Raw genomic sequence first — 11,264 nt, 5'->3', positions numbered from 1 at the left:
AAGGGAATTGAAGACCCCCAAAAGGTCTTGTTCTTTCTAATCTGCCTTCCCTTTGAGCCTTTAGTTCTTATTATTTTATTACGTATTTAAGTAGAAGATCAAAGGCCTCTGTAGCTCAGAATACTCACCTTAAAATCAGAACCCAGAAAAAATTAGTTAATCCACAATACCGCCCTATGAAGAATGAAGATAATTTTTGGGCCCTGAGAGCATGCAGGTGTCAAGTCAGAATATTAGTGGCACACCTGTAAGCAACTGGAAGTGCATAAGTTCATGTACTTCCCTTTTCTGTCTCACAACTCAATCCATGCATTCTTTCATTTTCAGACACATCTTTTTCACATAAGCTCCTTAAAAAAACAACAAGATATACTGCAATTAGCAGGAAAAATAAATCTAGCACTTCTGAATTCTTTTTCCAAAGGGGAAAGGAAAGTTCACAGCCTGTAGGTTGCTAGTAAAGTCATCAAAGAATGTAGTTATTGCTGCTAAAGGCAAGAATAAATAATGAATCAATTTTGCAGCTCTCTTGTTACTACATCCTCTTACCTCCAGAATGTGGCCTGGGATTGCACAAGGGGCTAAAATCCGGTTGAGTAGTTTGCAGCCAGGTGTTCGATACAGACCTTGCCAATGTGATTTTACTAGCCCAGGAAAGGATAGGAAAACCCAAGGAAACTTTGCAATCAACAAACCATGGTGAACTACGCATGTTTTGCCCTATTTTAATTCTCCTCCCCAGCAGCAGCCCATTGATTTTAGAACTGCATGGCCACAAAGACAGAGGCCTCCAGCCTCCCAATCCCTGCTTAGAGAGGGATTTGCATTTTGGTGAGGGACAGGACATAGATCCCCAATCAAAGAAAACCCCCAATCCAGTGGGCCAGAAGGCAGCCCAGCCACTGCACCCCTCCGGTTCCTTCTCCTTGCCCCCTGGGCACAGATGCAGTCGCTGCTCTTTGCCATAGCTGGGGTGGGACTTGCAAGTACCTCCATCTGCTTTGTCTTGCAAAGTGGTGCTCACCCGGCGCTCCCGCCCACCACCATGCTGGCAGCCCCGACTAAAGGCCACGTGCTCCAGCCTCACCCAGCCAAGGAAAGGGGCGGCAGCCAAGACTACAGCAGATTTGCAGCTTGTCAGGGGTGCTCAGAGGCCCTCTGGATTTGGGTTTTTCCTTTGATTTTAGGCTGGGGTGGGCCGGTCCCTCGCTGTCTCCAGGGCAGTCCTGGGCCAAATGTACACATCCCATGGGCATGTCTATTTTATATCCTCTCCTTTCTCACCATCCCCCTCCTTTTGTCTTTGGTGTAGCTGCAACTGACTCCTTTCCCCAGGCTGTGCACAGCTTCTGGAAGCACCAGTCAGCTGGAACCACGCGCCCGCTGTGGATCCTAGGCACCCAGCAGAGCCCCGGCAACACCGTGGCTGCAGCTGACTCTCCCACAGGCCTGTGCTATGTTGCTGCCACTTCAGTTCGTCCCCGCACTACAGTTTTGCACTTTTTTTACATGGTTTTTTACAGTGTTTTTCAACCTATTGTAAATGTACCACCTGCCAGGTGCCGACGTATCACCAGTCATACACTACCACCAGCTGAAAAGCCCTGATTTACCTGAGTGATTTTCAATCTAAGATAATATTATTAACATTTCTCAGCTATATTTTTTTAATGAGCACTATTGTGTGTAACCCCAGTGCACAGGACAACACAGCATACTCTCAGACAATGCAATGTTAGTAGTACAGCTTGCATGTGTGCCAGGGAGCTTAAAAGGAATGTTGATACCCAGCCTTCTAACTGACTATTTATTGTTCACCACGTGGCTTTTAATTAAATCCCTGCTACTTTGCCTTTGGATGCCATTGTTATTATTTATGCTAACCTGAGATACTATAATTTTATAATTTGATAGTTTTTACTACTGGTGTGCGGATCCAGTCCACTTTGAATTTACCCCAGTTTGAAGTGCAATGAATAGAAATAGGAGGCTGACTTCCATCTGGAATGGGGGAAAGAGAAGACAAGCTTCCTCTGTGAGTAATTTTCTTTGTTCTTCTCCTTCAGAAAACTCCTACATGTGTTGGCAGAAGCTTGAGGGCTATGCTCCATTTTTTTTCTTTTGACAAGGACCATCTGCCTACCCCAGAATCAGATGGTCACGGAACACACATAGGTATTCATAGGGTTGGAGTTTACTTTTTTAAAACCAGTTTATACTTTAATAATACAGTGGCCTGGTGTGGTGCTTGTTTACATGCAATTTATTTTAGCCACTTAATAGTAACTATTTGAGTAGAATTATTTCTGCTGTATTCAACTTCAGCACGGAGTTAATGATTACTTAAATTTTTGATGTTTTTATTTTTGTTTACTACTTTTAAAAATTTCAGTCAGAAAAGACTATGAGTTTTTAAAAAGTTCTTTTTCTTCGAGTGAAAAGTATGGTACATCTCAGTGGTGGGATTCAAATATATGTGGATGCCACTTCCAAAAGTCCATTCTGGGCCTGGCCAACAAAAAAATAGCTACCGGTTCTGTGGAAGTGGTGCGAACCGGCTGAATCCCACCACTGGCCACATCTACATATCTATATCTGTTTGCATGTAACAGCAATAGTCATAAATATTCTTTTCTACTGGAATGTGGAACGTTCTTTAAAAACCTATCTTTATTTTAAATGAAATAAACTCTTTACACTACTAGTTATCTGTTTTGACTATTAGTTGTCCACTAGTTTAATTGCTAGATTAAACTGTTAGTTTAACTACTAATTATCCACTTTAAAAGTGACAATGTTTAAGCCTCCCTACCTCTGAAAAATTTAAATGGAAATAATATCTCTGCTATTCTGTGAACTAGAGCATTCTTCTTCTTATAGAATATTGCAGTTGGCCTTGGTGGCTGGGGATTTATAGGAGCTGAAGTTCAAATACTGAGAACATATACATTTCTTCAAGCCAACACTTGGCATTTGGTAAACAGGAACACATGACAATCAATCTTTTCAAAATTCCCAGTGCAATAGAGCCAACATTTTTATAAATAGATACACTCCAAATAATAGATAAATTCAAAAGTTTTGACTTAGGCAGAGAGAGGCAAGTGCCTCAGGCAACAGATGTTATCGACCAGTGTGCTACATTTGTTTGGAAGGCAGACAGTGCATGATGCATATTCTGCCTTGTGCGCTCTAAACTACCCAGCTTTTTAGATGGAGCTGGAAGAATACTATCCTGTCAATTGGATTATCATCATCATCTTCTAAAAATGGAATGGATATGTAATGCTATCTTGATCTTTGTCTCAAGCAGTAGGATGATTTGGGATGACATGGATGTCCTACCTAGTACCTCTGGATACATGTTAATACTTGATGGGATGGAGTTACCTATCTATGATACTTATGACATTATTTTAACGGAAAGATAGAGATATGCTGGTGCTCCTCCTAAGATACTGAACACTTTATTGACAGATAACATCAGATTTTTTTTCTTTCCAATCTCTCATGAGAAAAGAATGATGAACTAGTTATATACCAAATGCAACTTATACATGCGCACGGATAAAAGAACAAATCTCCTTTTAATTAGGAGCATTAAAAGCAATTTGCCAATCTAGCCCATGCTCGCTATTATTGTAGTGTAAACTAAAGCTGATGAAATTTTGCTATAAAACCTCAAGAGCTTTTATGCCAATTTCCCAAATTTAAGAATCTTGGAACGTTTGGATATGGTTCAGGTCAAACATCAGAAATGTTCTGCTCTTATTCATTCTGAAAAAACCTACACAGTTAGTTTTATATTCGTTACACAGACGGCACTTTGCCTATCAAACTTATTCATACTGGAGTTTGGTTAAATACTTAAGAGTGGAAAACTCTGTTGGCAATTTATTTACTAAAATCTGCCCACCAGTTATTTTAGCTGATGCTGTTGTAACTCAAAAGTACTTGGAGATGAGGATAATAGGATGATCCCTGGATCTATTTGCCCATTTTTAACACTAACAAAAATCCTGGAAGGAGGAACAACAGAGCTGTAGTCAGTTCCTGCCATGGAGCCTAGGACTCTGTTATAATTGTTGAGCACTAGAAGACGAGTAGTTTTGCATGTCTGGCTAGAAAAAGTCATTAGATATTTAACAGAATACTGCTGCCATATATTGTGTTTCTCTATTAATGGTCTTAAATTTTAAAAGGATGTTCAATTTGAAACTTTTCAGCTCATCAATCCCTTTATGAAGTTTCAGATTGTTCTTTGACGTCCAAATTTAATTAATGGTGTTACAAACAACAACAACAACCCCTTGGATAGTTCCATCAACACTTGGGGCTTGATATTAACCACTTTGGGGAACCATTAATTAATTATTGTCTGTGTACCTAATTAATTGCTTGCAGATTTATTCTAATGTTAAAATTGGACAAATATGGTCATGTTTCAATGCTTGCTAATTTACAATTCATAGAAAATGGCTAATCAGCACATATCTTTTCTACCTACAACCTGGCTAACAGGTTGGTCATCTGGAAATGGCAATCATCTTGGAAGAAATGGTCATCTTGAAAGGAGTAAGGACAGACTGGTTGGTATTCCTTGCCAGCCTCTTGGCCAGATTTTTAAGAAGATGGATGAATGGATGGATGGATGAATGAATGGATGGATGGATGAAGAGAAAGGGGGGGTGCATATATAGATGAGTAATAAGGTCCATGTCTACATCTGATTAGGCTTGGCCCAAAATGACAAAATCATTTCAAACTGTTTTGTTCACATCAAAGGTAAGTAAAACCTTTGAGGAAGGATATGAAGTGGAGCTCCAGAGCACTGTTTGAGATTCAAAAAGAGTTTGTATTTTAGCAGGAAATATGGCTGCATCAGTCTGGGTTGTACCAGCCCTGTTTACAAAACAAAAACCCTTTGTGAATCCCCTATTATCGTGAGATTGGAAACAGAAATAAAGTGCAGAGGACTCTCAGAACAGCAAAGATTATTTTCTAGTAGGTGTTAAGAGGAAAATAAGAGGTGGACAGATATGTTAATTCTATTGCTTTATATAAATTGATGCATTTATTTCTGCAAGCTGCTTGGAAAGATTTTTGTGCTAAAAAAGAACTGCTTTGGGTTTTTTTTTAAAGGCAGTTCTGATAGTACAAGCAATCCCTCTTTTGGTATCCATGCTAGCTAAAGCACCATAAGTAAATCCATTTCATTTAGTGGGAGGGTGGCACAGTTAGATGACATTTGAGCCATTGAAAGTTTAAATTATTGACCCAAGAAAGTGGAAAGCGTGCATGTACATGCTTATATGGGGGATGGGGGGGGGAGAAGAAAAGAAACAAGAAGTAGAAGAAACAAGATGAGTGGAGGAAGCATTACATAAGCATGATGTCCTAGAGCTAGACTTACTTCCAGAATGTGAAAGATTGATAAATCTTAGATATGTTGCAGAAAGAAGTAGGAGAAAAGAAAGCTGAACCAGAAAGAGAGGAGAGAGATGGGTGAGGGGAAAAAATTCAGAGGAGTCAAAAGCAGAGGTGGAAGAGGAAAATGCAGAATGAGCAATAGAACAAAAGGAAATAGGTGAGGAGAGAAAGGAAAAAGGAAATGGGGGGGGTGACTGATGAAGGAGAAATCAACTATTCTGGAGATAATTTAAGATGTGTTAATAAAAACACAGTCCAGTTGATTTCTTTTCCACTCACAAAGCGATCTGCATCTCCCAAAAGGATGAAAACAGACTTGATGATCACAGATGGATTTTGCATTTCCATAAATGCCAAACCAGCAATTAATTGTTTTTCTTCATTTTAGCCAGTTTGGGATAGTTCTTACTTCATAATGTAACAGCATTTTGGCCCTTGATACCGTAGCACCCAGTATGTGTCTGCATATGATTCTGTGCTTCTAAGATTGTAACAAACTGGAAGTTTTGAACTGAACTTCTTATCACCTAAGAATCATTTAAGGGGCTTAAATAATAATAATAAAAAGGATGGCTGATATTTACCACACAAAATACCCTCTCTGAACATAACAATTATTAGATTGGGTGGTCCTTTCGAGGCAAAAATGCAAGTTTAGTGGTTCTGTCAAGACTGTTTGGAAATGATTCAGCTAATGCAGGTACCCAGGACCAGAACTCCTGATTATGCTAATTGAAAGGCATAGGCACCACTTCTTGTAAATCTTCTGCACGAGGAATAGACCATCTCCACCCTGGCTAATATATATATATATATACATATATATACATATATATATATATATATATATATATATATATATATAAAAATCTGGAAGAGGAGCAGAAGGGAAACTCTGTGGAAGTCTAGTTCTTTCTCTTATATTCTGGGCTTAATTAGGAGATTCCATTCTCAGTGGCGTGACCTAATGGTGGCAAACAACATATAGTTAACAGATGGGAAAGACTTGTGATGTGGCCTTTTGGAATGAAAGATTGCAATCTATTTGTGGTAGTAGGGGAGAAGAGGGACATAGTAAAGAAAAAAGAAAAAAGCCTGTCCAAGGAGACTAAAGTGACAGACACAGGAAAAAGCTTTGTTTCCTTCATAGAAGTTTAGGAAGAGCTGGGGTGAATTTGATTTCAAAGCCTAACTGCGTGGCTGGGGCATTTGTTTCCAATTCAGGAGGAATGAGCGTATGGTTTGAGCAATTTTTTCGAGGTTCCTGGTGGGGAGAAGTATAACTCATCTCAGCTGGCTGTATTAGAAGATCAAATAACGGAAAAAATTTCCCTCAAAGCCCAGGGTATCCTTCTGGCAAACACAACTCTCGTACATCTTCACAGATCTGTTATTTGGTGCAGGCAGGGCCAGTTCTCTGTGCTGCATGGAAACTGCCTGCCTACAAAATAATTTTACTGTTGCCAGATGTTGGCTCTTGGTCTGCTTTTACATAATTCAGCACTTTCCTTTATTCAAGATGTTGCAATTTAAAAAGGCTTTAGAAGTTTTATTTTAAATAGCTTGGCAATAACATTTTTCTTATTCTAGGCTCTCAGCTCAATCAGTCTCTTCCTCCTGCCCATGTTGTGGATTTTCAGTTTATGGTGTAGATTACTTAGTATAACCAGGAATAGCCAGAACCGTTTTTTACAGCTATATTTTGTTCTGAAATAAGGCTAATGGGAAAATGGTGCATTTTCCACCTTGTCAATTTCCAACTGAAATATAATTCGTGTTTCTCGTAACAGCTGCTACAGTTATACATATTCCTTTTTATTTATGATACTCATTTACTTCTTACTCCTGGGTTATTTGTACTTGTTGACATGCACGTGTCAATTGAAGTTACTTCGTACTTACTATATTTACTGCTGGCATCCATGATGTATTCCGCTAAATTTTAGATTTAGTAAATGCTATATTGTTTCACTGGCATTTGGCCTCGGATGGATTTTATATTATTCTGGATTTATGATTTTATTTTGTTATGATTTTGTACAGCAATTGTTTATATAACGTTATATCTGAGTTTGAGCAGAAGTGCATTTCATCAGGATGTTTTTGAAATAAAGTTGATAATTCATATTAATTTCTGGAAGTGTCTTGCTTACTGAAAGACTCTATAATCCTATACCCTCTCTCTCTCTCTGTCTGTCTCTCTGTCTCTCTCTCTGTCTGTCTGTCTGTCTCTCTCTCTCTCTCTCTCTCTGCCTGTGTGTAATTGGTAAAGGCAAATTTTAAATTCATTGAGTAACCACAGATTCAGTTTTTTCTAGTTTTTTATTTTGCATATGCAGTACTGTTTTATGGTAGGTCACACAGTCAGCCAGATGTTTAGACTGGATTTGGCATTTTATCTCTTTATCAAGTTCTTCTCAAGGATGTGGAATAGGCAGATGTTGTTTAGTAACATTAAAGAAATTGTTGCAGGAGGTAAGCTGCTTTTTGCAATTGACCGATTTCATGTTCTGCCTTGAAAAAAACCTTTGATATAGAAATCTAGAAAAACTGTAGAAGCCCCAGTTGTATGTGGATTTCTGATTTTAAAATGTTAGAAGCAGCTTGCTGGGTTTTCTTTGAAAAGAGCAAAAAAGCAAAATGAACAGGGCAAAGAAGCATAATGAAGACATATCCAGGAACATATTAGTTCCATCCTGGCTCCTTTTGCTTAAACACGCACATGTAAGCAAAGCAGAAAGTCAAAGCCAAACTTTGCCTCAGACCAGCCTGTTCTTAACAATCCGCAAGAACTCATGCACTCTCCTCTCCAAAATTTGATCTAAAACATCCAGGGAATTGTTAGCATTCATTGCCAGAATTTGACATTGAATAGTGTTCGATATTTTGTCAGTTGGTGGGCAATCCTTCATGTCTGGACAAGTGATTTCATGATAGATAAGCAACAGGCAAGCATTGTTATGCAATATTGGAACAGTATTTAAACAATAAATGTAGTAACAAATTAGTAACAGCTATATTACTAGAAGCTGTTGCGTAAAATGGATTATTCTTAACTAATACGTTTACATGATTACATGTGACATTTGGGAAAATTACAAAAGTAATAAATATATTAGTTGAGAGCCAATGTAGCGGAATGGTGTAGATGCTGGACTATATGGAGAGAAGCTGAGGTTCTAGTCCTCCTTTAGATAAGGTCACCATGTTGGCCAGTCATCTCCTCTTAACATAAATCCGCATCAGGCTCTGCAACACACCAGCTGAAAAACATAACCTTTCATTGCCTTGTGCACTGATAGCTTCACTGTCAGTAAGAACTAGGCAAGAACTGCACAAGCACGGGGCAAAAACAAGCAGGCCTGCAACTAGGAGGGACAAACACTAAGAACAATATACTAGACAATGCAGATAACAACAACAACAGCAATAATAATAATAATAATAATAATAATAATAATAATAATAATAATAATAATAATAATAATAATAAAGTTGGAAGGGACCTTGGAGGTCATCTAGTCCAACCCCCTGCTCAGGCAGGAAACCCTATACCATTTCGGACAAATGGCTGTCCAGTCTCTTCTTAAAAACTTCCAGTGTTGGAGCATTCACAGCTTCTGGAGGCAGGTTGTTCCACTGATTAATTGTTCTAACTGTCAGGTAGTTTCTCCTTAGTTCTAGCTTGCTTCTCTCCTTGATTAGTTTCCATCCATTGCTTCTTGTCCTGCTTTTGGGCACTTTGGAGAATAGCTTGAGTCCTTCCTCTTTGTGGCAGCCCCTGAGATATTGGAACACTGCCATCATGTCCCCCCTCGTCCTTCTCTTCCTTAAACTAGACATACCCAATTCCAGCAGCCGTTCCTTATATGTTTTAGTCTCCAGTCCCCTAATCATCTTTGTTGCTCTTCTCTGTACTCTTTCTAGAGTCTCAACATCTTTATTACATCGTGGTGACCAAAACTAGATGCAGTATTCCAAGTGTGGCCTTACCAAGGCATTGTAAAGTGGTATTAATACTTCACGTGATCTTGATTCTATTCCTCAGCCTAGCACTTTGTTGGCTTTTTTGGTAGCTGCAGCACACTGCTGGCTCATATTTAAGTGATTGTCCACTAGGATTCTGAGATCCCTCTCACAGTTACTACTATTGAACAAGGTACCCCCTATACTTCAAGTCTGTCCAGATCCTCTTGTATCTTAAGCCTGTCTTCTGGAGTCTTGGCTGTTCCTGCCAGCTTGGTGTCGTCTGCAAATTCGATGAGTTCCCCATTTATCCCTTCGTCCAAATCATTGGTGAAGATGTTGAAGAGCACTGGGCCCAGAACAGAGCTCTGAGGCACCCCACTACATACTTCCCTCCGTGTAGATGCTGTTCCATTGAGGACCACACGCTGAGTACGGCCGGTCAGCCAGCTACAAATCCATCTGGTGGTGATTCTGTCTAACCTGCATTTTTCTATCTTATCAAGTAGAAGGTTGTGATCTATTTTATCAAGTTAAGGTATGGCATGTTAAGGTATGGCATGTCTTCTATTTTTTTTCTCTTCCAACTATTTTAATGTATATGTTTTATACTAATGTTTTATTCTTCTAATGATTTTTCAAGGTACTTTAAAGGTGCGATATATAAAGGCTGAAAGATTGAGAATTGTACAATTTTGACAAGTACAAGAAAAACACTTCTGTGGGTCACGTAGAGGATATTGCAGACTATAACCTTATAGTCCAATGAGGTGGCTGGATGGAGTCACTGAAGCAGTAGGCGTGAGCTTAGATGGACTCCAGAAGATGGTAGAGGACAGGAAGGCCTGGAGGAACATTGTCCATAGGGTCGCGATGGGTCGGACACGACTTCGCAACTAACAACAACAACAACAAACCTTATAGCATTGCCTCATCATCAGGAGCAAAACTACAAATCGCAGTGATGCTAAAATGATGTGCACAATGATGCCATTGTGTCACAACATGCAATACATGTATACTGTTAGGTATATGGTTATAGCCTACCTGGTTGGGTTGGAAATATATAAACCATGATGTTATAACTTTAAGGTGCTAACTGGCCAATGGGTGTGTAAGTTTTTCCAACGGCCATAAGAGGGAGCTAGGAACGTGGCTTCTCTCTCTCTCTTTGCTCTCATTGTTTTTGCTTTTGGTTTACTACTGTGTTAAACCTTAGGAACTGTATTTTTCGATACTCCCTGGACTGTTGCTGTTGCTTATCTGTGTATGACCTGGACTGTTTATTCGGATTATGTTTTTGTTTTTACAACTAATAGTAAAGTATTTTTCTGTTTATCACAACTCAGTGTATCTGTGTGGTTACTGTGTGACTCTTACTATTCTCAGTACGCTTTTCCCTGTGCAGGTTCTTGATAACTCAAGAAGCACTTTGCACAACAATTTTTTTTGCTAACATATACAAATTGCAGCATTTGTGTGATAATACCATCATGCTCCTGTCCTTTGCCTCACCTCGTCTGTCACCTCATTCTCACCAAAGTTTCTCTATATAACAGAATACAAAATAACAGAGTTGGAAGGGAGGTCTTCTAGTCCAGCCCCCTGCTCAAGCACGAGACCCTATACTCCTTTAGATAAGGTCACCATGTTAGTATAGTCACCACTATACTAGTGGTTCCCAACCTTTTGGCCTCAGGGACTGGTTTTGGAAGAAAAATGTCTTCCACAGACCAGGGTGTTTGTGGTTTTGCTCACTACTTAGATCCCACACATACACAGATGAAGCTTTGCTTGCTTGCCCATTGTTTAGGTGGTACAGTTCCTAACAGGCCATGGATTGCTACTGGTCCATGGCTTGGTGGTTG

Source organism: Vipera ursinii (assembly GCF_947247035.1).
Source record: "Vipera ursinii genome assembly, chromosome: 3".
NCBI classification, from domain to species: Eukaryota; Metazoa; Chordata; class Lepidosauria; order Squamata; family Viperidae; genus Vipera; species Vipera ursinii.
Note: the sequence above shows the minus strand (reverse complement) of the source record.